Source organism: Scardinius erythrophthalmus (assembly GCF_964197995.2).
Source record: "Scardinius erythrophthalmus genome assembly, chromosome: 2".
In the NCBI taxonomy this organism is placed as follows: domain Eukaryota; kingdom Metazoa; phylum Chordata; class Actinopteri; order Cypriniformes; family Leuciscidae; genus Scardinius; species Scardinius erythrophthalmus.
In genome coordinates, this window is record NC_138222.1 from 49,390,200 (window position 1) to 49,411,802 (window position 21,603).

Sequence of the window (21,603 nt, forward strand, 5' to 3'; positions counted from 1 at the left end):
ATTGTGATGTGATTCTGCTCTTTTATTTCTTTCAAATAAATAATATAAAATTGCATAAATTGTTCTTGAACTGGAACATACATTTGATCATTAGTCGTTACATTTTTATACTATTGTTTTATATAGAAATGTTCTGTAGTTTATACAGTATTTAATGCAGTCACATTACAAGTAACTAATTAAATTACAGAAAAATTAAGAGTAATCCCCAACTTGACTTTTTCAATGGAAATGTAATTAATTACTTGTTAATGAGTTACACCCAACACTGTATAGAACCGTGAAAACCGTGAACATGCAAATGTGTTATTAAAAAATTGAAATATAAATTAAAATCTCAGGAGGTACTTCAAGTAAAATTTAGGTCCAGGTGGCTTTGCTGAAAAAAAGTTGAGGAATTCCTGTACTAGTAAATTATGAAAATATGTAGTTTTGTACAACTCTACATGTTAAATCTGTCAAAATATCAGCACCTCATATTTCTCTGTAACAGTTAATGGTGATTTAGTGGCACGTCTATATTCCTTCCTCCTCCATAGGAAGCTGTGAGGTCATTCCAGCATGTTTCCATTGTTACAGTCGGTTACTTCAGCGTGACTGACTTCCCAGTCGTTAAAGACTACTTTCCTTTCTTGTGGTCTAGGACTCTGAGTTCACTCGTTGAAAATGGTTTGGAAACACTCAGCTGTCCCCAAAACTGGCCAACTATTTGCCTGCTGCTGCACTGAAATTTACTGGCTTCTGTTACAACGAATTAAATTTGCAATTAACCTTCCCGGGAGGTCAGAAGAAGGCACGAGGAGAGAAAAGAAGCTTATCTCACGTTGTGCCCAGGCCTTTGCAGTTCCTTCGTTAGGCACAGCGAGGGTCTCATTGTGCTGCGTAAGGCGGAGGCTCATATGAACGTCAATAATTAATTAGATTAATTAGGCTTTGCTTTTGAACCAGAAGGATCCAGCGGAAGGAAGTCAGTCGTTCATTAATTTCCCTTTTTATTTTCATGTTAAGTAAACTTGGTTTTGCTTGTGTTTTTTTAGAATGAAGCCCAGTGTGTAGTAAAACATTTTTATCTCTTTACTATTTACATAAAAGAACTGACTCATCAGGATGCAGACGGAGACTAAACTTTCCCTGCAGCAACGTCAGCGACACCTGCACATCTGTGGAGTTGCGCTGCAGTTGTTTTACTTGCCACTGGGATTATGGTGGGTTGTCATTAAGACGTTCCCGACCAAAACAGTCCTGTTTGAAAGCAAAACCTTTGAGGTCCCATCAGCCACCTGTCTGTCAGAACAGCGGCCTGTCTAGCTGCCCTCTTGCCTGTACAGTGTGTCAGTTACTGTTCAGCTGTACGACATAAAAATGGTTTTAAATGAAACTCTCTTTGTCTTAGAAGAAAAGAATGCAGGCCTGGATCATTCATCTTGCATCTGCAAGTATTGATTTTGCACTAATATAATATGTTGCACATTATTTCTGCTGAACTCGGCAAAAAATATGGTCAAAATGCACTGTAAATATATTTTTCAATGCAGTCTTTTGCCTTTTATTGATCAACATTGCTTGAAAAAAAAAGTATTTTGAGGTTTGGAACTTGTGTAGAATACTTATCATTTGGATGTAAATGTGATAGTCCATGATTTTAAAATGATAAAGTTTGTACTAGATCTCAATATCTTGTGTACAAAGACCATTGTATAATTTATGGCCGTTATTAATAAAAATACTCGTTATGATAGCCCAGAAAACGGTTTGTTTTCATTATGGAGCCTGTTATGAAGCAGAAATGCTGTCAACGTTACACACTACAGATGTAGAATGTGTTAAACAGGCCGCACTCTTCATCTCCTGACATGTGGGTTTGGAGAGAGGAATCACTTCAGCACATATCCATGGTTTCAATCAACCTTCTGTTCATTCTATTATACAACTAGCCAGTAAGTATGCAGTGGTTGTAACATGTAGCAGTAGCATAAATTATTCTTGTTACTTTAATTTAAATCTTACTTCAAATCTTCTCTGGATTAATTCTCTAATGATTTAAGAATTTAAATTAAAATACTTTTTTGTAGCATTTAAGCAACCCGACAAGTCCAACTCAGTAACTTTAATTCAACCAATGCTGTGAGTTTTGCCATTTGCTTGTTTAACCAATGGCAGATGGGGGAAGTGTTTGGGAAACCTGTTCAAAAAGAGCAGAGACAATTTATATAAGAGACATGCCACTTCCTCAATCTTCAATACAACTATATAAGGAAAATCCGTAACGGCAAACATGGCGGATGTATGCACATGTCCCGCCCCTCCCGCTGGAAAGCCAATCATCTGCTTTTAACAGTCAAGCCGGGAAACATTTAAGCCTATCGTCTGGTTCCACGGACGCATGCGCACAGTTGAGGTTTCGTGACAGCGGAGACAAACCCTTGCGCATGCGTAGTAAAAGTATAACCTGTGGGGAAAACGGCGTTTTAAACCTTATTTTGGGGCAAAGTCATCAAACTTTTTCAGCGATTTCTATCATATTTTACTGCTGTTTCTATACATGCAGTTTTTATGTCCCGATGACTAGTGAAAGTGCAGTTCTGACTCTCTGCCCATTCATTTAGATAGGAGCCTGGTCTTGTTAGTCCGAAATAGCTGCCCGGAGGCGTTGCCAAGATGGCGGCCGAGTGGCACGACTTGCCTAAAAGGACTTTGAAAAGAGTCATTATTTTACACATGAGTAACTGAGTATCTTTTCAGCGAGCCAACTCGCAAATGAACCTGAAAGTATGTCGCAGATGCTCAACACACAATCCTTTTCATGAAAAGTAGTGAGAATAATTATCTTACCAGTGCTGATGCCGCTCTCTCTCCTATTGCGGCGTTTGATCTTGAAATTAGCTGATGATAAATAAAATGCAGCTCATATCTGTTGCTTTCATTGGCGTGAACTCTGTTAAATTTGCACATAGCATAGAAATTGAAGATCCGTATTATATTCGCTTTGCGGAGGAGACATATTTATGTGGCCAAGTGTAAATCAAACTGTTTTAACAAATCAGATGAAGTGACCAGGTGTAAACATGCCCTTAGTCACTGATTATGTGTTTTGAGGTAAAAATGATGTAATTTTAGTTAGAATATCATTATGCATGACTGTAATAGCCATAATTTAGGCAACAATGGATAATTTACTCCAGATCATGAAAATACATTTGTTAGATACATCATACATCATATTTGTTAGTCTTTTCTATTTAGAAATTCTATTATTTTTAGTTCAATTTGTCATTTTTGTACTTCAACTTAACCGTATTTATTTCAGTTAGTTGCCAAGGCAGCATAACTGTTTGTTGTAGGGCACACATACAGAATCTGTAGCTAAAAGTGAGGCTGTGTTTGTGACATGATTTCACCACCCCTTCACACTTGAATATGTGTGTTGGTAAGTGACAGCTATAATCTCCCAGCTTTGTCCAGCTTACAGCTTTATATAAACACCACTTCCATTTGTGGTGGTCCTCCCATGGTTTACACTTCAATTCTATAAACTTAGCACTGTGCTTTCCAAAACAATGCTTTCTGATTGTGGGAATTTGGGAGTTGTTTAGGTCAGAGACGCACTTAAAGGGTTAGTTCACCCAAAAATGAAAATCCTGTCAGTAATTACTCACCCACATGTTGTTCCAACCCCGTAAGACTTTGGTTCATCTTCGGAACACAAGTTAAGATATTTCTGATGAAATCTGAGAGCTGGCTCACTCATTCATAGGCTGCTAGGTAATCGATATCTGCCATCCCAGGAAAGTTAGTAAAGATATTGTTTAAATAGTGACTACATAGAAAAGACTAACACGTATGACAAAGGGACAAAATGTATTTTCATGATCTGGAGTAAATTATCCATTGTTGCCTAAATTATGGCTATTATAGTCATGCATAATGATATTCTAACTAAAATTACACCATTTTAACCTCAAAACACATAATCAGTGACTAAGGGCTCAACCTTAAGTTTATCAAGCAACGAGAATACTAAATATGCGCAAAAAACAAACAAAAATAACAACTTTATTCAACCATCTCTTCTCTTTCATGTCATTCTCCTAAGCTGTTGACGTAGTGTAACAGCGCAGCGCTTCTGGGTTGTACGTCAGAACGTAGGCTCACTATTGGCCGACGCTGGTCATGTGTGTGATGCATGTGATGCTGGCCAATAGTGAGCCTACGTTCTGACGTACAACCCAGAAGCGTTGCGCTGTTACACTACGTGAACTCCCTCAGAGGCCCACACAGAAGAAAATGAATAGTTGAATATAGTCGTTATTTTTGTGTATTTTTGCGCACAAAAAGTATTCTCGTCGCTTGATCAACTTTTAAGCTTGAGCCACTGTAGTCATTTGGACTATTTTACCAATGTCTTTACTAACTTTTCTTGGCTGGCAGATATAAATTACCTAGCAGCCTATGAAGGAGTGAGCCAGCTCTCAGATTTCATCAAAATATCTTAATTTGTCTTCCGAAGATGAACCAAAGTCTTACGGGGTTGGAACAACATGAGGGTGAGTAATTACTGACAGAACTTTCATTTCTGGGTGAACTAACCCTTTAAACAGATTATATGTAATTGGGTATCTTTTTTAACTCCATTTCCCTCTTTGTTTCACTTTAATCATTTCAGTCCTCCCAGCAACTTCTGTCTAAACACCCACAATCCAGTTCCTGTCCTCACTTCTCCCTGCTTTCCATGGGCGGCACCTCTCGAGTGAGGCTAACAGAGCGCCAGTGTGCCACAGCCTTGCCACAACTTTCCCGGAGACTGTAATTACTACCCTCAATAAAAAAAGGACAGACAATATCAGCTAACTTGAATGCGTTGTTTAAGGGTGGCTTTTGAATCCTGGTCTTCGCTGGAAGGTTTGAATGAGGTTTTATATGTGTGTGCCGCCCAGCTATAAAAGGAGAAGCAATGCGAATTCACTTCTCAGCTGTCTCTGAATTATACAACAAAGGATAGTTCCTATTCTGGATCCTGATTGGTCTATATAGCTGTGAGAACAAAACACCTGTCATAACACCCATTGAGAGCAACTATTAACTTTAGTTAATACCTCATGGAGGTTTTGATTGGAAAATTGTGTCTGTGGTATTTGAAAGCAACAAGGCTCTTGAGGCTATGTTTTATGATTCACCCCGGCAAAACGAACCATATTTACCAGCATCTGAATTGGATGGGAAGAGATAAAAGACTTCATGTATACCACAAAATGCATCATTCTATTGAATTGATCCCATGAGCAGATGACTCTTATGAGCCGGTTATTTTGATTGAATCAGAACTAAACATTGTAACCAGTTAGGTCTGATACAAATGACTTTTGTGAGCTGGTTCTTTTCATTGAATCGGTTACTTTTAGTGATGTCAGTTTTGAAATTAATCATGTTTTGTGTACTTAAGGTTTGTGAAAATTAAATCACTATCATCATTACTGACGTTGTTCAAATGACAATGTGTTGTTAAAAATTCTCATTTGCAAAATTACATTTTTAATAAATTACATATTAATAAAGCAGTGTTTATACTAAACTGTGTTTACATTGTACTATATAGCACAGCCTCTTTACCTTGTAACTTAAAGTTAGAGTAATTTGCATTTTAAACGGTGAGAATTTATTTGATATTTTTGGTGAATTATTACTTAAGAGACAACCTGATATTTGTCCCTGTATCAAGTGTTCCTCACCCAACACTGTTCATTTGGTCACAGCAATTTGTGGCATAGCCTACTATGTATCCTGCGCAAACACTTCAGAGGTGCAACAACAAAAGGTTAATGCGTCATATATCGCACGCAGAGGTGTTCCCATGGGTTTATGGGTATATCTTCCCTCTCTCTGTTTGTCTAAAGCATTTCAGCTTCATAAAAACTGTGAGGAACAAAAGGGATTTTAGGTTATTGAATAGTGTGTTTTTGTGCAGTGGGCGTGTGGGTTTAAAGTTTTTGGACAAATATTTGTAAGCCTGCGGCCCTGCGCTCTATCGGCCCATTGGAGGCATCCGGTCAGCGGGGTAGGCCTCTGCGTGTCACTGTCTTTTCTCTCGGCAAAGTATTTTGATTAAATAAAATACATTTTCTCAAATGTTATTACCTCGTTATTTCATCTGACTCCATAAATGAAAAGGTTTTAATGATATCTGTGCATCATTAAATGTGAGCGAATGAGTCGATTAGAATAAAATCAAATGTTTACAATTTATCATGTCAGGTAAATCAGGTCAATTTCATAATCAGTTCAAAGATAACAAACATCAAATGCTCTGGAATAAAGAGAGAAGATGCAATACCTTGACATTATAAAATACATGATGCAAAGTGTTTTGCTTACACTTCGCATCACGGGCTGATCTGGGTTACAGAATCGCGCTGATCGTCTAGTTGCATTTCATTATATAGACAAACTTCTTTCACATGGAAACATCTGCTAACAATGGGAATTTACATTCAGAGTTGACACCTTTTGGGAGTTGGAGGCCATTTGTCTAGAGACCCACCCTCCTCTGTGTGCCAGTTATCTATAAACTCTTAAAAACCTTATTACCTTTTGTTTTACTTCTTTGGGAATGAGACCTTTGTACCAGTTGCACTGCGACATTTCAAACAATATTACCAAACGTGTAATACTGTATAATAATTATTCACCACATAGATTCTTGGGTGAATTTTGGTGATCTCAACATGAGGGATGGGGGAAGAAATGAAGATTAGGATTGCTTAGTTGAGACTTGCGTCTCGAATGATGGTGCTAGTTTCACAAGAGAGAGTTCAAATGTTAATTTCCAGAAAGGTCCTTTTGTTCTGTCAGGGAGATATCGTTCCTCAAGTAGACTGCCTGGCATTTTTCTAATTTCTCAAATCTTACATATTCATTGGACCATAATGCAACTTAGAGATGATGCCTCTTAAGACAGTAGTGTGGTTGGCTTTATTGCACAGTTCTCTCACTGTTATCCACAGTTCAGGGAGGAATAGTCCTGTCTGTATGTCAGCAACACTCTTCATAAGCCTGTTCACCCTGTCTACAAGATGTGGATAAATATGAGACATACCTCTTTCTCTACCAGGCTGATTTTTTTCTGCAGTCAGACATTATATTTTGTTGTTGTTGTTGTCTTGCACTTAGTTTTTTTGTTGATTTGTCACACTTTTTGACAGTCACACTGAACTGAAGTCATTCATTTTCAATGAGACTTGGCGATATGAGGCAACCTGAGCACCTGAAGCTGTAAGCGATACAATGAAGTTGGGCTTTATGCAAATAAACAATGTGAGCCTAATCAAAATTTAGATTTGGATAAATCAGTTTTACCTTTAATATTTATATTTTGGGACAGTGAAACTGAAACATTGGCTAATATAGTGTTGGAGGTATCATGCCTACATGTGCTCGACCTAGTGGCCAATCTTCAGTAGGACCTGAGTGTGAAGTTTGAATAAGCTGAGCAACAACACAGCAGTACATAAAATATTGCAATGGTTCAAAGAAGACAAATTGTTAGTGTGTGTCTCGCTGGCTCATCTGTGACCAGGACAGCAAGGCTTTGTGGTGTATTGAGAGCTATTGTATCCAGGTTAATTTGGGCATACCACCATGTATGACAAACCATATCCAACAGGAGTAACTGTCGATGAAAAAGGAATGTGTCTGAAAGGGATGTCCAGGCACTAACCCGGATTGTATCCAAAAAAAACACAAAACCACAGCTACCCAACTCAATGCAGAATTAAATGCCACCTTGACTCTCCTGTTTCCATCCAAACTGTTAGTTGAGAGCTACACAGTCAATATTCATGGTCGGGCTGCTATAGCCAAACCTTGGGTCACTCGTGCCAATGCCAAACGTCGGTTTTACTGGTGTCAACAGTGCAAATCTTGGGCTGTGGACAATGTGAAACATGTATTGTTCTCTGAGTCCACCTTCATTGTCTTTCCCACATCCGTGGGAGTTACGATGTGGAGAAGCCCCAAAGAGGCTTAACACCCAGACTGTGACATGCCCAGAGTGAAGCAAGGGGGTTGACCAGTGATGGTTTGGGCTGCAATATCATTCTCAACTGTGCTTGATGGGCACTTCACTGTCAAGGTCTACCGAACCATTCTGGAGGGTATGCCGTGTATATACAAATATATAAGAGAGGAAATATTAATTTACTTGTTTATTTATATATTTGAAGATAATAACAAGGTTTTAGGTTTTCCCCCTCTTCCTCATCTCACATGTTGAGTAATCTGGCCTATAAACCCCAGACCCCACCTAACCTGATTTCATTAATTCAGCTGCTCATCATGAAGAAGCCTCCATGACGAACAGGCCAGGAATGAAATGAAGGCTGTGGGACGCTCCAACTTGCGGTCAGTGAAGGAATTTCCTCTGCACTATCGTTCTCTCTGGAGTAGAGGTGTCAGACCGTGAGTTAACATACTGTAGGCTAAAAGAGAAACAGATACAGTTAAAGCAGGAAGTTCATCTGTACAGGGAAAAAAAGGAAAGGGAGTCGTTGCTGAATGGTCTCATAAATCTAGTTTGAACTGTTGAGTTTATTGCATAGTGCCTCAGCCCACCATGAAATGTAGATGTAATGCACCATTGTACTGTGTTATCTCATTTCCTGCATCACCTCACTGTGGTTTAATGTGTCTATATTGCACTGAATCATATAAATGATGGGCCATTTAAGTCTAAATAATTATTGCCAAGCTGACTGAACGTGATCTCCTCTGTTTGAATATATAATTTCTATACATCTCACCTTTAATTTGCTCTTTCACTCTTTTCACTTTCATCATGGCAAGATAATAGAAATGTTCATGAATATACATGTAATAAAAAATGTTTTGGGAAGCTCTTAAAAACATTTAAAAAAAATTCTACATTAATTTGCTATAAAGGACCATTAAACATTTTGGGGTTGAATATTCAGCAAAAAAGACTAAATTTAGCCTTTCTGTGAGAAGATTTTGGTCATAGCTCCCTTCCTTTGAAATTAAATCTCAGCATTTATTTGACATAGAAATCTTTTGTTACATTATAAATGTCTTTACTTTTGCTTTTTAGCAATTTAATGTGTCTTAGGTGAATAAAAGTATTCTTTTATTTTTTTTAAATTGTACTTATTACATTGCCAATAATTAGGCATGTGCCGGTATTCGGTAATGCGATAAATCGCGGTAATGAAAATGCACGATATTGTTATCGTGGGCACTTCAAAATACCGTGAAAAATAATAGATCAGAATTTATATTTATAGAACGCGTATTAGCTTATTTTCCATCAACCGCTTAAACAAACACTGCGTATGCTGCGCGAAACACGTGCGCGCTCTGATGTAAACAATCCCCACATGTATTAGCACTGTGTGCATGCGGCGCAGTGCGCACTCTAGTCTAATGTAAACAACCCTCACATGGAGAAGAAGCATGGCGGAAGGAGGCACGCTGCCGACGATTTATCCCCCTTCTAAAAGCAGAGCTGTCAATACGCATTCAGCGTGAGACTCACGCAATTTACACTTTTCAAACGCTCTCGCGCCACATGCAGTTTCTCACGCAGAGAAAAATCGCGGAGCAAAGAGGACACGGAGACCGACAGACTAGACAGAGCAGGTTATTATGGTATGAAAACAATTCTCAGCTCTCATGTTCTGTCCATTTTATTACGAAATTCATACAATAAATACTGTTTTGGTGCTTGTAAATGTGACTTGACAGATCACTGTAGCGCCTCAGTTCAACCGATCATCTGTTACTTTTTATTTAAAGTTACAGTAGGCTACAACTTACCGAAAGGTATGCCTCATACATAATATCGATCATTCAGTGTTTTTCAACCACGGAAAGAGGTTAATAAAACTGCAGGTGAACAATTATGTCACAGAACGTTACATTTACCTCAGGAAAGCCATTTAATGACCAACACGTTAGTTGACTAGACAAAAATAGCTATAGAGAGGAGTATTTTGCACAATATGTGCACTATATTACATTTGTATTATATTTTTACTTGTGTCATAATTGTTATTACAATGAAAACCAAATTATATTTAATTTAATTAGTTAATTTTTAACCTTTAATAATACCAGCTGACAGGGCTCTCTGTATGTTTAAAGCATTATGTGAGATATATTTTTTCTTGAGAAAAATTAACGTCTATCTACTGTAGCCTACCTAATATTTATCCAAAAAGTCAATACTGAATCAAGATTGAAATCAAATCCCAAGAATTGAAAGCGTGAAAATTGTGTAAAATTCTATTTAGTTACCAAATGTTTTGACAATCACTATTGTAATGTTTTTATTAAAAAACTATTAGTAGTTTTTTTTCTACATCCCCCCCACCAATCCATTCATTTCTCTTGAGCAATTAAAATATCGTGATAATACCGTATACCGTGGTAAAAACTCAATCAATTAATCGCAGCATGAAAAGTTGATACCGGCACATGCCTACCAATAATATGAATACATTTATTTCCTTAAGATTGACGCAAATCATTAAAGCATTTCCCCCAAATTTTAATGCTATATACATGCTTTTTTCCTACGTTGATTAATAGATACAATTATGAAATACAATTAGATGTTTTTGTTTTACCTTTATCTAATTTGTCCTTTACTAGAGGACAACTAAAGTAAAAAAGTGGTATAGTTTGCCCCGGTCTCCCCTGTGCTTGGCTACGGACATTGACTGTTCAGTGTTTTATGACTTATTATACAGCTCTTCTTGTTTGTAATTTTTCACACAGAGCTTGGCAGCTGGTTTATTGGCTTTGCTGTTCGGTGTGACCGTGCAGAACATAATGACTTCAGATAGTGTCTGATGAAAGCGTATACAGACCTGTGCTCAAGCTCTTATACATGAGACCATTATATTTATTAAACAATAAGCTGCAGGAGGTGAAGCGTTACAGCAGTTTTACCACGGCTGAGAGTCAGTTATGCAGTAAAACCGCTGTAACGCATCGCCTCCTGTGGCAGGCAGCAGCAGCAACAGCAATGGGAATTCATTAACCTAACCAGTGGATGATTCTCAGTATGACACGTATAAGCAAAGTCTTTTTCAAGGAAAGCCTTTTGGCTTTTTGCTCCAGGCAGCTATTTTGGGCATTCAAGACTGGTCTTATCTGCTTGAATGGGGAAACGCTGAAATCTCAAAAACTACTTGCTAATCTCACATTTAAATAACCTATTTAAAATCAGCTACAAAATCTGACATGAAATGTTCCATAAATTTTGTATCCTTAAATAGCAATAAAAAACCTTTTGTTTCATGTTTGTCCAGCCAATGCGCATGTGCAGTCCTAAGCATGAATCGCACTGACTTTTTCTATGGCTTCTGGAAACTTTTAATAGCAGCTGCAGTGTGTGCGATGACTTTACTAATTGACAATTGACTCTTTTATTTAGAAGGTGGGACAAATTCCGTCATATTGTGTGTGGCATATTCTCCCATTCATAAGTAATATGAGTGCTTTGTATATCTAAAGTCTTTGGTATAAGATGTCCGTTTGTGCAGGACAGGTGTGTGTATGTGGGCTTGTTTTAAGACTCATTTTAGAGCTGCAACAATTTGATTATGCATATTACATGGCTTTCTGAAATACTTGATTCTGATTGGACCACTTAACTGCATAATTGACCGTTGCCAATGTTTTAATTTCAACTCAAATCAATATTTCATGTCCATGCGTTTGTTTATTTATTAAGTTGCCATGTAATGCGCTTAAAAATGTACAATTCTCCGGTTGTTATTGCAAAATAAACCTCTTTAGGGTGATACAAGACACTTTTTCTTCACATCACGGTTTGTTTTGCTGGCTTACTGTACATTATCCCTGCATGTTTTGTTTATGGTTATCTTTATGCATATGTGCTCTTTGGTATCTCCTTGTGTTTTTGAGTCAGCGTAGCTGAGTGGCTCTGTGTTGTACAGTCGTCACTATCATGTGCTGCGCAACATCATCATTGTCTTTGGATGGAAGCCATTTCAAATAGAGATATCAAAGATGAGCCCTTCTGGTGTGTGTCCGCCATGCAGCAGCAGCACGTTTTTCTTGAGTCCTCTGGGGTTTCAGATGTGCTGAGATTCTGGAAGCATGAAGCAGCAGCTTTTCAGAATTGACAGGTTCATCCAAAGAGCACCTCGCTGAAGATTTGGGCTTTAGGGTTCCTCAGCACTTCACTTCACTATAAATATATAAATATATCTCCTTAATTGTTGAAAATGCAAAAGATTGTAATAGGTTACTAGGCTTCATTTTCTTAATGCAAAATATAACCGTATTTAACATTTTATATAATTGAAATGTTGTCCCCCTCCCCTTTAGATTTTACATTGAAGGCATTATAAACTATTTATTATGCTTTTCTTTGTTTTGGTCTGACTCTGGCCTGGTTTCTATGCTGCAATGCTGCTTTTAAATCCACACCAGGCACAAGTTTATTTTCTTTCTTCATTTTATAATTAGGCTACTGGACAATGTTGGCCGTCACAAAGCGGGTTGCTACTGTTCTCCCTCTACTTCCTGTCCTACTTTGAGGTTCAATCCTAGCCTTGTGTTGATATGGAATTTCCTCTATTCATAAGTCAGACTTTCCAAAGTTGTGCTTTTTTCTTTACTTTTTTTTAACGCCATCTCCCTTTACTCCCACAGTCTATTAGATTTAGTGTTCCCTCTGCAGCGGCTGCTACTGCCAGAGACGGGAATCTGACTTTATTGGGGTACGGCTTACTGCACCATCCCACCAAGGAACGGGGCTGGTTATTGCAAATTGAAGAGCTTTGTAACTCAATTATCCAAAGACAAAAGTGCCAGCCTCAGTATACATTCTGTCAGCGGACAGGCAGTTTTCTTTGTATTATGGTCATTTGGAAATGGATTGTAATAGTACATTTGCTGCAAACACAATTTCACTTGGTGCAGAATGAAAAGCTTTGTTAATAAAGTAATGCAAAGGAAAATCGAACAAAGAGGCGAACGAGTCTGCGACTGAATAGATGTGGTCTTGAGTTTAAGTGGCCAGATGCGACTAGACGTCAGGACAGCCCTTGCCAATAATGCTGGTTTAACTTCACCACTTTAACCCCCAGTTTCACAGATGAGGCGCAAGTCTAGTCCTAGATTAAAATTCATGTTGTCTTAACTGAAAGCAACTTGCAGTGAGATCTCTTAAAATATGTCAGTGGCAATGTTTTGACTCAAGATGCACACCACCAGTAATGTTTTTTTCTAAGGCATGTTTATAAAAGCTACTTAGATGTACTAATTGAACTAAGGCCTAATCTCAGGTCGAGTGGTCTGAATCGTCCCTGGCTGCACTTTGGCCAAGGGGTATAATAGTTTCAGTGTGTGTGTGTGTGTGTATGTGACTGTTATTGAGTAGCCGGTGTGCAGCGTGGCATCTGTTAGAGTCTCTTCAGGAGGCTCTTCTCAGTGCTGTCTTATCTCCACTGATAGCTTCCGTATTGTATTCACTGTATTCTCTTGATAAGCGCCATGGAACAAGATAAGGGCTTGATGGATTTGTTTTCCTATCCATCGAACACCAATCTGGCCCGTTTTAATGTCAGAACTGTTTCACAAAGGCATCTGCTTTATTTTGTCTGGTCTCTAGCATCTTCAGATCAAGATTTAAACATTAAAACCTTTTTAATTCCTGCAAACAATAAAACAGTTTTATAATAATTCTGACTTGTAATAATTCTGATTGGATGTGCCACATTCAAAGATTTTGTAAAATAGGCAATATAGAATAAAAACACAAAAAATAGCAATTATGTCTTGCTGATTTGTTGGTTTAAATGGAAATAAATTACTGTCCTTGAACTGCTTAGATCAACATACGACATTGTATGCCTTAAACTGCAACTGCAATCTTTTATTGATTCGTGTCTTGTACGTGCCTGTCATCCATATGCTGACCTCAAAGTCTGGTTCCTTATGATCATCGATAAGTCATGCATAGTTTCTGGGAAGAGAAAGGCCTTTTATTGTGACTTTTAAATAGAAATCAGAGGGGGGAAACACCCATCTTGGATTCCTGTCATCACAACACTTATGACGGAAACTGGAGCCCTTTTCATATGACTGGTGATGACTGACTCGATCTTTATCCGTTCTTCACATGCGCTCATGCATCTAGATGGTCTGTTTTGGCTACAGTTTTGGCTAAATCCGTGTTAAATAAATATGATTTTGATGAAAGACGTTTGGATGCGTGTACTTGCCCAATGCTGAGTCCTGACTTTCAACATCTTCCCCACTGAGTGTCAACCACACCATACAGTCTTACTAAAATATCTCTGAATAACGTCCCATGATGCTTTCCAGAGTTTAGCTCCAGCATCCGTGTTTGTCTTTAGCCTAAGTCAAGGCCGGTTTCCCCCGCTTAAACACAGCAGTCAAGGAAGGTCAAAGAGCACACCGGTACATCACTACACCACCTGACATCACTGGAGTCTCAGTGGTAGCCAGATTTGATTATTCTCCGAGTACCTCAGCAGATGTTAATGAGGAGACCTTGACAGGTTGCCTGCGCTCACAGAATCCATACCTATTAACGTCCCACTCCGCTGCTCTTTCTTCTCTGCGTGGAGCCGTTCAGCTGACAGGTGTTGGATGAGGCCAATTATCAGAGCTGAATATCTGTGTCAAGCTCCATGAATCGATCCAATAAAGGGGGCAATGACAGAAGCGTCCACCTCTGCTCACCCTTCATCATCTTCTGAGACCGTCCTTTGTGACAGACTCCCACGGCATGTCAATGGGGCCGATTCTTGGCCAGAGTCGTCCGATTCAAGGGCATTGATGGACAAATTGTTGGCTTTTTATTAAAACTGGTTACTTTTTGAGGTGAACGCATTTCGTATGGTTTCACCTGTTGTTCCATTGTGGCTGATGTTAAATTAAATGTAAAAGATGTTTTTAATAATATAAAATTTGTTTATTTCATAGGTACGATTACATTTTATTTGTCATTTTTTTATTATTATTGTTATTGTTTTAATAGAATTTTTGTATGTTACTTAGAAAAATAAATAAATTGTACCATAATTACTATGAAATACTATTTATTATATTTAAATAATAATAATTTAGTATGTTTAGTATTTCATAGGTATGATCTATTTTTATATATATTTATTTGTTATTATGTTAGTAGAAATGGATTGTTATTTCATAGAAACTATTACATTTCATTTATTTATTTAATTATTTATTGTTATTATTTTGATAATAGAAATATAGTACGATTATATTTATTTGTTTGTTTTACATGGTAAAAAAAAAATCATTTAGTCTAATATACTTTATATTATAATTTTAAGTACATTGAAAAGAATGGCAAGTTAAATCTAACAAATGACTGTGTAGACATTGGATAGATTGGGATTTATTTATGAAAGCCATCGCTATTTACTTGGTGAAATTAGTGTTTTCCTGCAGAAAGCTTTTGGTAAACAGAATTTTGTTTAAAAGGGATGTTTATATTAGTTTTCTATTAATCACGACTGCAGTAATTCAGTTATTCAATTTAAAAAGAAGTTTTTATACCGTCAACCAATTTGCATAATTCTTTTCTGTGACCACGTAACTTTCTGGCCAAATGAATGGCTTCTTCTTTGCTGATGAGACCCGATGACCTCCAAAACCAGACGGGCGATACTTTGGCATCTCCTCGCGGTTTCATTCCACAATCCCTCTCTCTTTCTGGTTCAAGGACATTTCTTGTTCTCAGTCAACAAACCTTTTTCACAGTGATGCAGAGGAAGCTGCTTCATTTGCGTCATTGTGTGTGTTGCATAATGATGATTTTGAATGTGGGGATTGATGACGTGTTTTTATTCAACGTTCCTAAACGCAAGATAAAGCGTGCCAGTTCAGGCCCAGACCAAAAGCATTGATCGTACAGAGACAGGAGTGGCGAAATCACCATTATTCACGTCCTCTCGCAAGCAGCCTGCAACAAGACTTGAAGAACTGAGATGAGAATGTCAAGAGAAAAGTGCTGGAAGTGGGAGTAAACACTACTCTTGAGACAATTTTATTATGTTAATATTGTTACATTCATTTTTAATTTGAGCGGTTTAACTTCAACATCTTCCCTTCACTTACATTTACATGATGGTTATGTATTTTGTATGCATGATTACATTTTGTTTTTGTTTTGTTAACTGAACTATATTTTAGAATGTTCCTGTGGAATATTTTTTGATGTACTTTTATTTATTTATTATTATTTATATATTTTATCAATAGGCATTTATTATGTCAGTTAGAATTTCATGATTACATATTTATTTTTTATTTGCATCGAAATGTATTATTTCATATGTACGATAACATTTTATTTGTTTATTTATTTTGCATAGTAAGATGTCTTTTGACTAACATTTATATAAAATTTTAACCTTTTTTTATTTTGTACTTTTCTGTAAATGGAGAATACACTAAGTTGCACGTAGCTGTTCGCCTCAGTTTCTTACGACATGCTTTTCGAAAATGGCATGGCTTTGGTCTTGATTACATTACTATTATTTTGTTTGTTTACATAAACAATGCACAAATATATTCTGTTCAAAGCTGATGAAAAAAGACATTTCATTATTGAGTAGTTACCTACATTTGTTAAGGTTTTTATAATAAGGTGGCATTGGAAAACCGTTCTACATGTAGTATTACCCTCCCATTAACAACCTTGCATTCATCCACAGTAATGTGATGTTCTTTGGTCTTGCTCATATCTGAACATTTATATAGATTTTATTCATTTTTTCAGTCCGGAAATACTTTGTATCTGCAGTATCTTCCCTGACATGTGCTGTTTTGTCCTTAATTGTTTCAGTGTAGTTTTTCACGTAATATATTTGTAAACGTATAGTTTTTCCATCCAGTGCTGCACCATCATGCATCAGATATTTCAGAGGAACAGTCCATCTGTTTTTGATGCTCACCAGCACTGTAAAGTGCTCAGCCATCAAATCAGTTTTGACACGTGTTTAACATCAGGAGTAATCGCTTCCCATTAAATAGTGGAAAGAATTACCATTGTTTTACTTCACAGTGCTCTGAGTTAACAACTCTGGCAAATGTTCCAGCTCAATTGGACGATTTTATTTTTTTTGCCTGGGATCGGTAAGGGACGAGCTCTTCGTTGTTGCGTCACACATATGACTTTGATTCTGCTTGTGTTTCAGGCTGGCTAAGCTGTGAAGTTGCTTATTCATCAGCAGATAAATCCTAGTGTAGTCCCACTGGCTCTGGCATGTTTAAGACCCTCTCCGGTCAGACGCACTCACAGGCTGATTAATTGCATCACAGGACCGACATTGCCACGCATCACTGCCTGGCCGTTCGCTCTACTTACAATATGAGACGGACTCTCTGGAAATTATATTAACATGCAAAAAAAAAAGAGAAATTTAGAGATTAAAAAAAGTAATGATTCCAGAGGGGCTGTTTGAAATCAAAATTTTACCTTGAAGAAAAATAAGACTTATTTCAGTTAACGTTTATTTTATTCAAGTAACAAAAATGTTTTTTATGGTTCTAGTTTAAGTTACCTATAATAACCCTATTACTGGTAAACAAGCCAAAAATACAGTGTTGTAATGCACTGTAATCTAACTGTAATACAGTGTGCATTCTTTAATGTCAAAATCACAAACGGTGATTGTGCAAATTTGATTTTAAATGATGAAGCTCCTAAAATGAAGTTAGCCTTTGCAAAAGAGGAGAAATAAGTCACATTATCTTACCAGCTGCAATTTAAAACCAGCAAGCATAACGTGTCGTATTCCTCTGTTATCAGAGCTGTTGTCAGTTCAGACAGATTGAATTTGAGCTGTAATCTTGCATCACATGCTCCAGTGGCAGGAAGTGCTTCTCCATGTCAGATTTCACTTGCCGTACATTCCCACACTAATTACCATTCCGGAACAAATCCTTGAGTCACCCAACACTCGGGAGCGGTGGTCTGTCATAACAGATCTGCCGTGGAGCCTGTGGAGAGTACAGGACCATGGGAATTAGCTGTATGTCAAAATCAATCAATGTTGTTAAAGAAATAAATGGAAAATGTTAAAGTCTGCATGAAAACCCTTTAACAACACTTTGTTTTACTTCCATAACCTGATGCATTTCAAACAATATAATCAACTAAATGATTTATTAAGAATGTAAATAGGGTCAATTTTGATTTCATGTTGACTTTAACATTGGCTCCTATGCCAAACAAAACTCCCTGTGTGTTTAAAGGGGAAACTGAGCGTACTGACCTTTTGCAGGATAAGTCCAACATTTGTCTGTGTTTAGATGTAGCATCTCTGAGCTGTTTTACACTGATCCTGAGTGTCAGATTAGGACACGCTCTGTTTTTGTGCACTACTAATTCTTTTTCCCGCTCTCTTGCTGTCTGTTAAATGTAAACAAAGACTTTAGATATATGGACGGCGCAATATTACTTATGAATGGGAGAAAGTAGAACGCACAATATGGCGGAATAAGCCCCGCCTTCTAAATAAAAGAGCCAATCGCTGATTGGTAAAGTCAGCTGCCGTTAAAAGCTCCGGTTGCTATTGAAACAAACAGTGTTCTGAGACGCGCACTTAATACTGCACATGCACATTGGATGAAAATGTCCCTAAAAAATTCTGATTTTTGCTATGTTTTGAGTGTTTAGAAACTTAATTCATTAGTGATTTCAAATATGAAATTTAATCGTAAGCTTGGTAAATGGCTGGGGAGAATTTAATGTCCCCCCATTCAAAGAGATAGGAGCTGTACTTGCATGTTTGATTATATATTCAATTCATTTATTTACAGTATTTATTTATTGGCTCTTTGTATAGCTCAAATGATTATTATTGTCCTCATGCAAAGCGTTTCCTTTGGTTTAAAGGAATAATTCACATGAGAGCGCGTAAATGATGTACATTTCAGTTGTTTGGATGAGCTGTTCCTTTTGTACGTTTTTTATTTATTTATTTTTATACAAACTCTCTCGCTTTAGCTGGCTGTTATAGGCAGTAATGGAAACCCATCGTGCCCTGACAAAAAACAGGCTGATGCTGTCATATGCCTGTGTGGATTTATCTGTGGGAATGAAGTGATTGTGTCTGATTGTAATGTATTTGTTTAGGCTCGAGGACGTCGTATGACAGTCCTATCACTGCAATGGCACATTTGCTCCATGGCATGCTGCGATTGCAGCTTGAGTTCATTTCTCTGGCATCCTCAATTGCAGGGACATGTCTGCTATCTGAATGTCAGCGTAGCCTAAATGTTTTCATTTCTGTCAACTGAAGTACATTGAGCTGCAGATGGGAAACACTTTCTAGAGTATTGTGAAAAAAAGTAAATCCATCCCATGACCTAATTAGGGCTGAAACGATTAGTCGACATTGTCGACAACGTCGACAATAAAAAATTGTCGACAAATATCTTTGTTGTCGAGTAGTCGTTTGATCCCACGTGACCTAATGTAACGGCCTGCAATATCGGGATTTGACCGCTACGGCGCTGTAGCGCTAGAGTGTAATGCAGCCGTTACAAATGCTATTGCGGTAGAAGAAAACACAGCGCGAATTATGACGGAGTGCAAACGAATCCGAACTAGCAAGGTGTGTAAAGTTTCACAAAACTATCGTATGCAATACATGCAAGGCGTAACTTGCTTTTCACGGGAGCACAACATGCATGTTAAAGCACTTAAAGAGGAAACACACCGGCACAAGACGAGCCAGTGAGAGGTGAATGTTCTCCAGCTGAAGCTAAATAACTAGCAGTAAATCTCTTTTTAGAGAATGCAATACTACTAATAGCAATAATATTAACAATAATAATATAATTACAGTAATGTGATGATTTATTTTTGCATAGAATAAAGCTTGATCGAGCTTAGGAGTCAGGGCTGTTTTTATTATTGTAGCTCTATTAGGTAACGTTATTACAGTATTATCCCTTGCCTGTATTTTGTTACATATTCATGAAGACTTACAAAAGGAGATGTTATGAAGAATATCATGTCAGTTATTTTTTTATACTGTAAATTAAAAGGTGAATGAGAATGTCTCTGTCAGCTCAGCTCAATTGTCATATCAATAAAAAAAAAAATTCTTATAATAATTGTTTGCAGTTTAAGTGTGTCTGTAATGCAGCTGATAATTTTTTTTGTTTATTTTTTTCTATTTAAAGTGAACAGAATATTTAACCAATGTTGCTTAGAGAGCATTTGTGTGTGATTTGAGTTGGACAGAAATCTGAAAACTTAAATAGAATGACCTGTTTAGTTGCTCAAAGTTCATTAAAACAACCATTTCAAAAGCTGAAGTGATTTATTTATATATATATATATTATAGTTAGAATATGTATAACTCAGTGTTTTAGCTAATTGAAAAGGCTGAATAATCGTTCCAAAAGTACTGATTAGCCGGCGAAATAATCGATGAATAGTCGATTAATCGTTCTAATAATCGTTAGATTAGTCGATTATCAAAATAATCGTTTGTTGCAGCCCTAGACCTAATTGGTGGTGTGTTTTTAGCAGTTATAAAGTATTGTACAACCTAGCAACCATTCAGAACACCCCAGCAACCACATGACAACATGAAAAAAACCCTCAGAACACTGTGGCATGGCAACCACTGACATTTTCTTTAGAAAATGTAGAAATATAGTACCTATCATACTCTTTTTATAGCCCACACTCATGAAAAACCTGGAAATTCAAAATTTGTGGTTTTTCTAGGCCTGGGAAAGTGATTTCCAAAAATGTCATTTCAAAAGTCATTGAAATTTCTGTTGTGAATATACATTCTTCTTGTATATAAATTGCTCTTTGTGAGTGCAATATTATCCAGTTTTCACTTTAATTTTCCAATAATCCACGTGGAAAGATTATGGAAATTCGTTGGTCAAAATGTTTGGGAACCTGCATCTATAATAAAGATGCACTGTGTGTGGTTTTGGGAGAGAGCATCTGCTAAAAGATTAAATGTAAGTGGTAAGTGGCTTATAATTTTGCTAACAACACTGATTTGCCTTGCCTTGGCATGCGAGGACCAATTTTGAGTTTAAACTGAACTTTAGTTCCTCTTCAAGTTGTACTTCTGTTTGACCGCACCTCGAATTCTGCTTCTATTTTAGACGCCACACAATGTTATTTTCTCCAAACATTACAAACATTAATGAATGGCTTCATCACATCAATAGCCGTCATGGAATTTTTATAATGAGTCATGAAGTGCCTTAAGAATAAATAAGTGACCCAAAGTTGGGATAATTACAGGGTGGCTAATAATGAAGTTTTCCAACAATCCCGGCTACTGCGGTGTAACTTTCTCAGGCTATTCGGATTTCTCAGGTCACTCTAACCTGCTTATTGGCACCATGTTCCTCTCACACCCTTATTACCCTTTCAACCAGAGCCAGCAGAGCAGGCGTTAGGAGTACCTGGTTTTGCCTTCAATGATTACAGGTTATTACTTGGTCCACAAATGATTAGACAGACTTGTAGGGTATTGTAGAGGAGAACGTAACTGGTTTTGAGTTGTTGTTGTTGT

At 37.3% G+C, this 21,603-nt stretch overlaps 2 protein-coding genes across 2 annotated transcripts in view; one reads left to right on the forward strand and one right to left on the reverse strand.

Moving 5' to 3' along the window:
• The window catches only part of chsy1 (chondroitin sulfate synthase 1), a 63,888-nt gene that overhangs the window by 37,792 nt on the left and 4,493 nt on the right, over window positions 1-21,603 (forward strand). The window lies entirely within an intron of this gene.
• The window catches only part of LOC308687382 (uncharacterized protein), a 439,906-nt gene continuing 436,816 nt past the window's right edge, over window positions 18,514-21,603 (reverse strand). The window contains exon 2 of the mRNA XM_081359915.1: window positions 18,514-20,557. The gene's annotated coding sequence lies outside the window, so the exon portion shown is untranslated. The remainder of the gene's footprint in view (window positions 20,558-21,603) is intronic.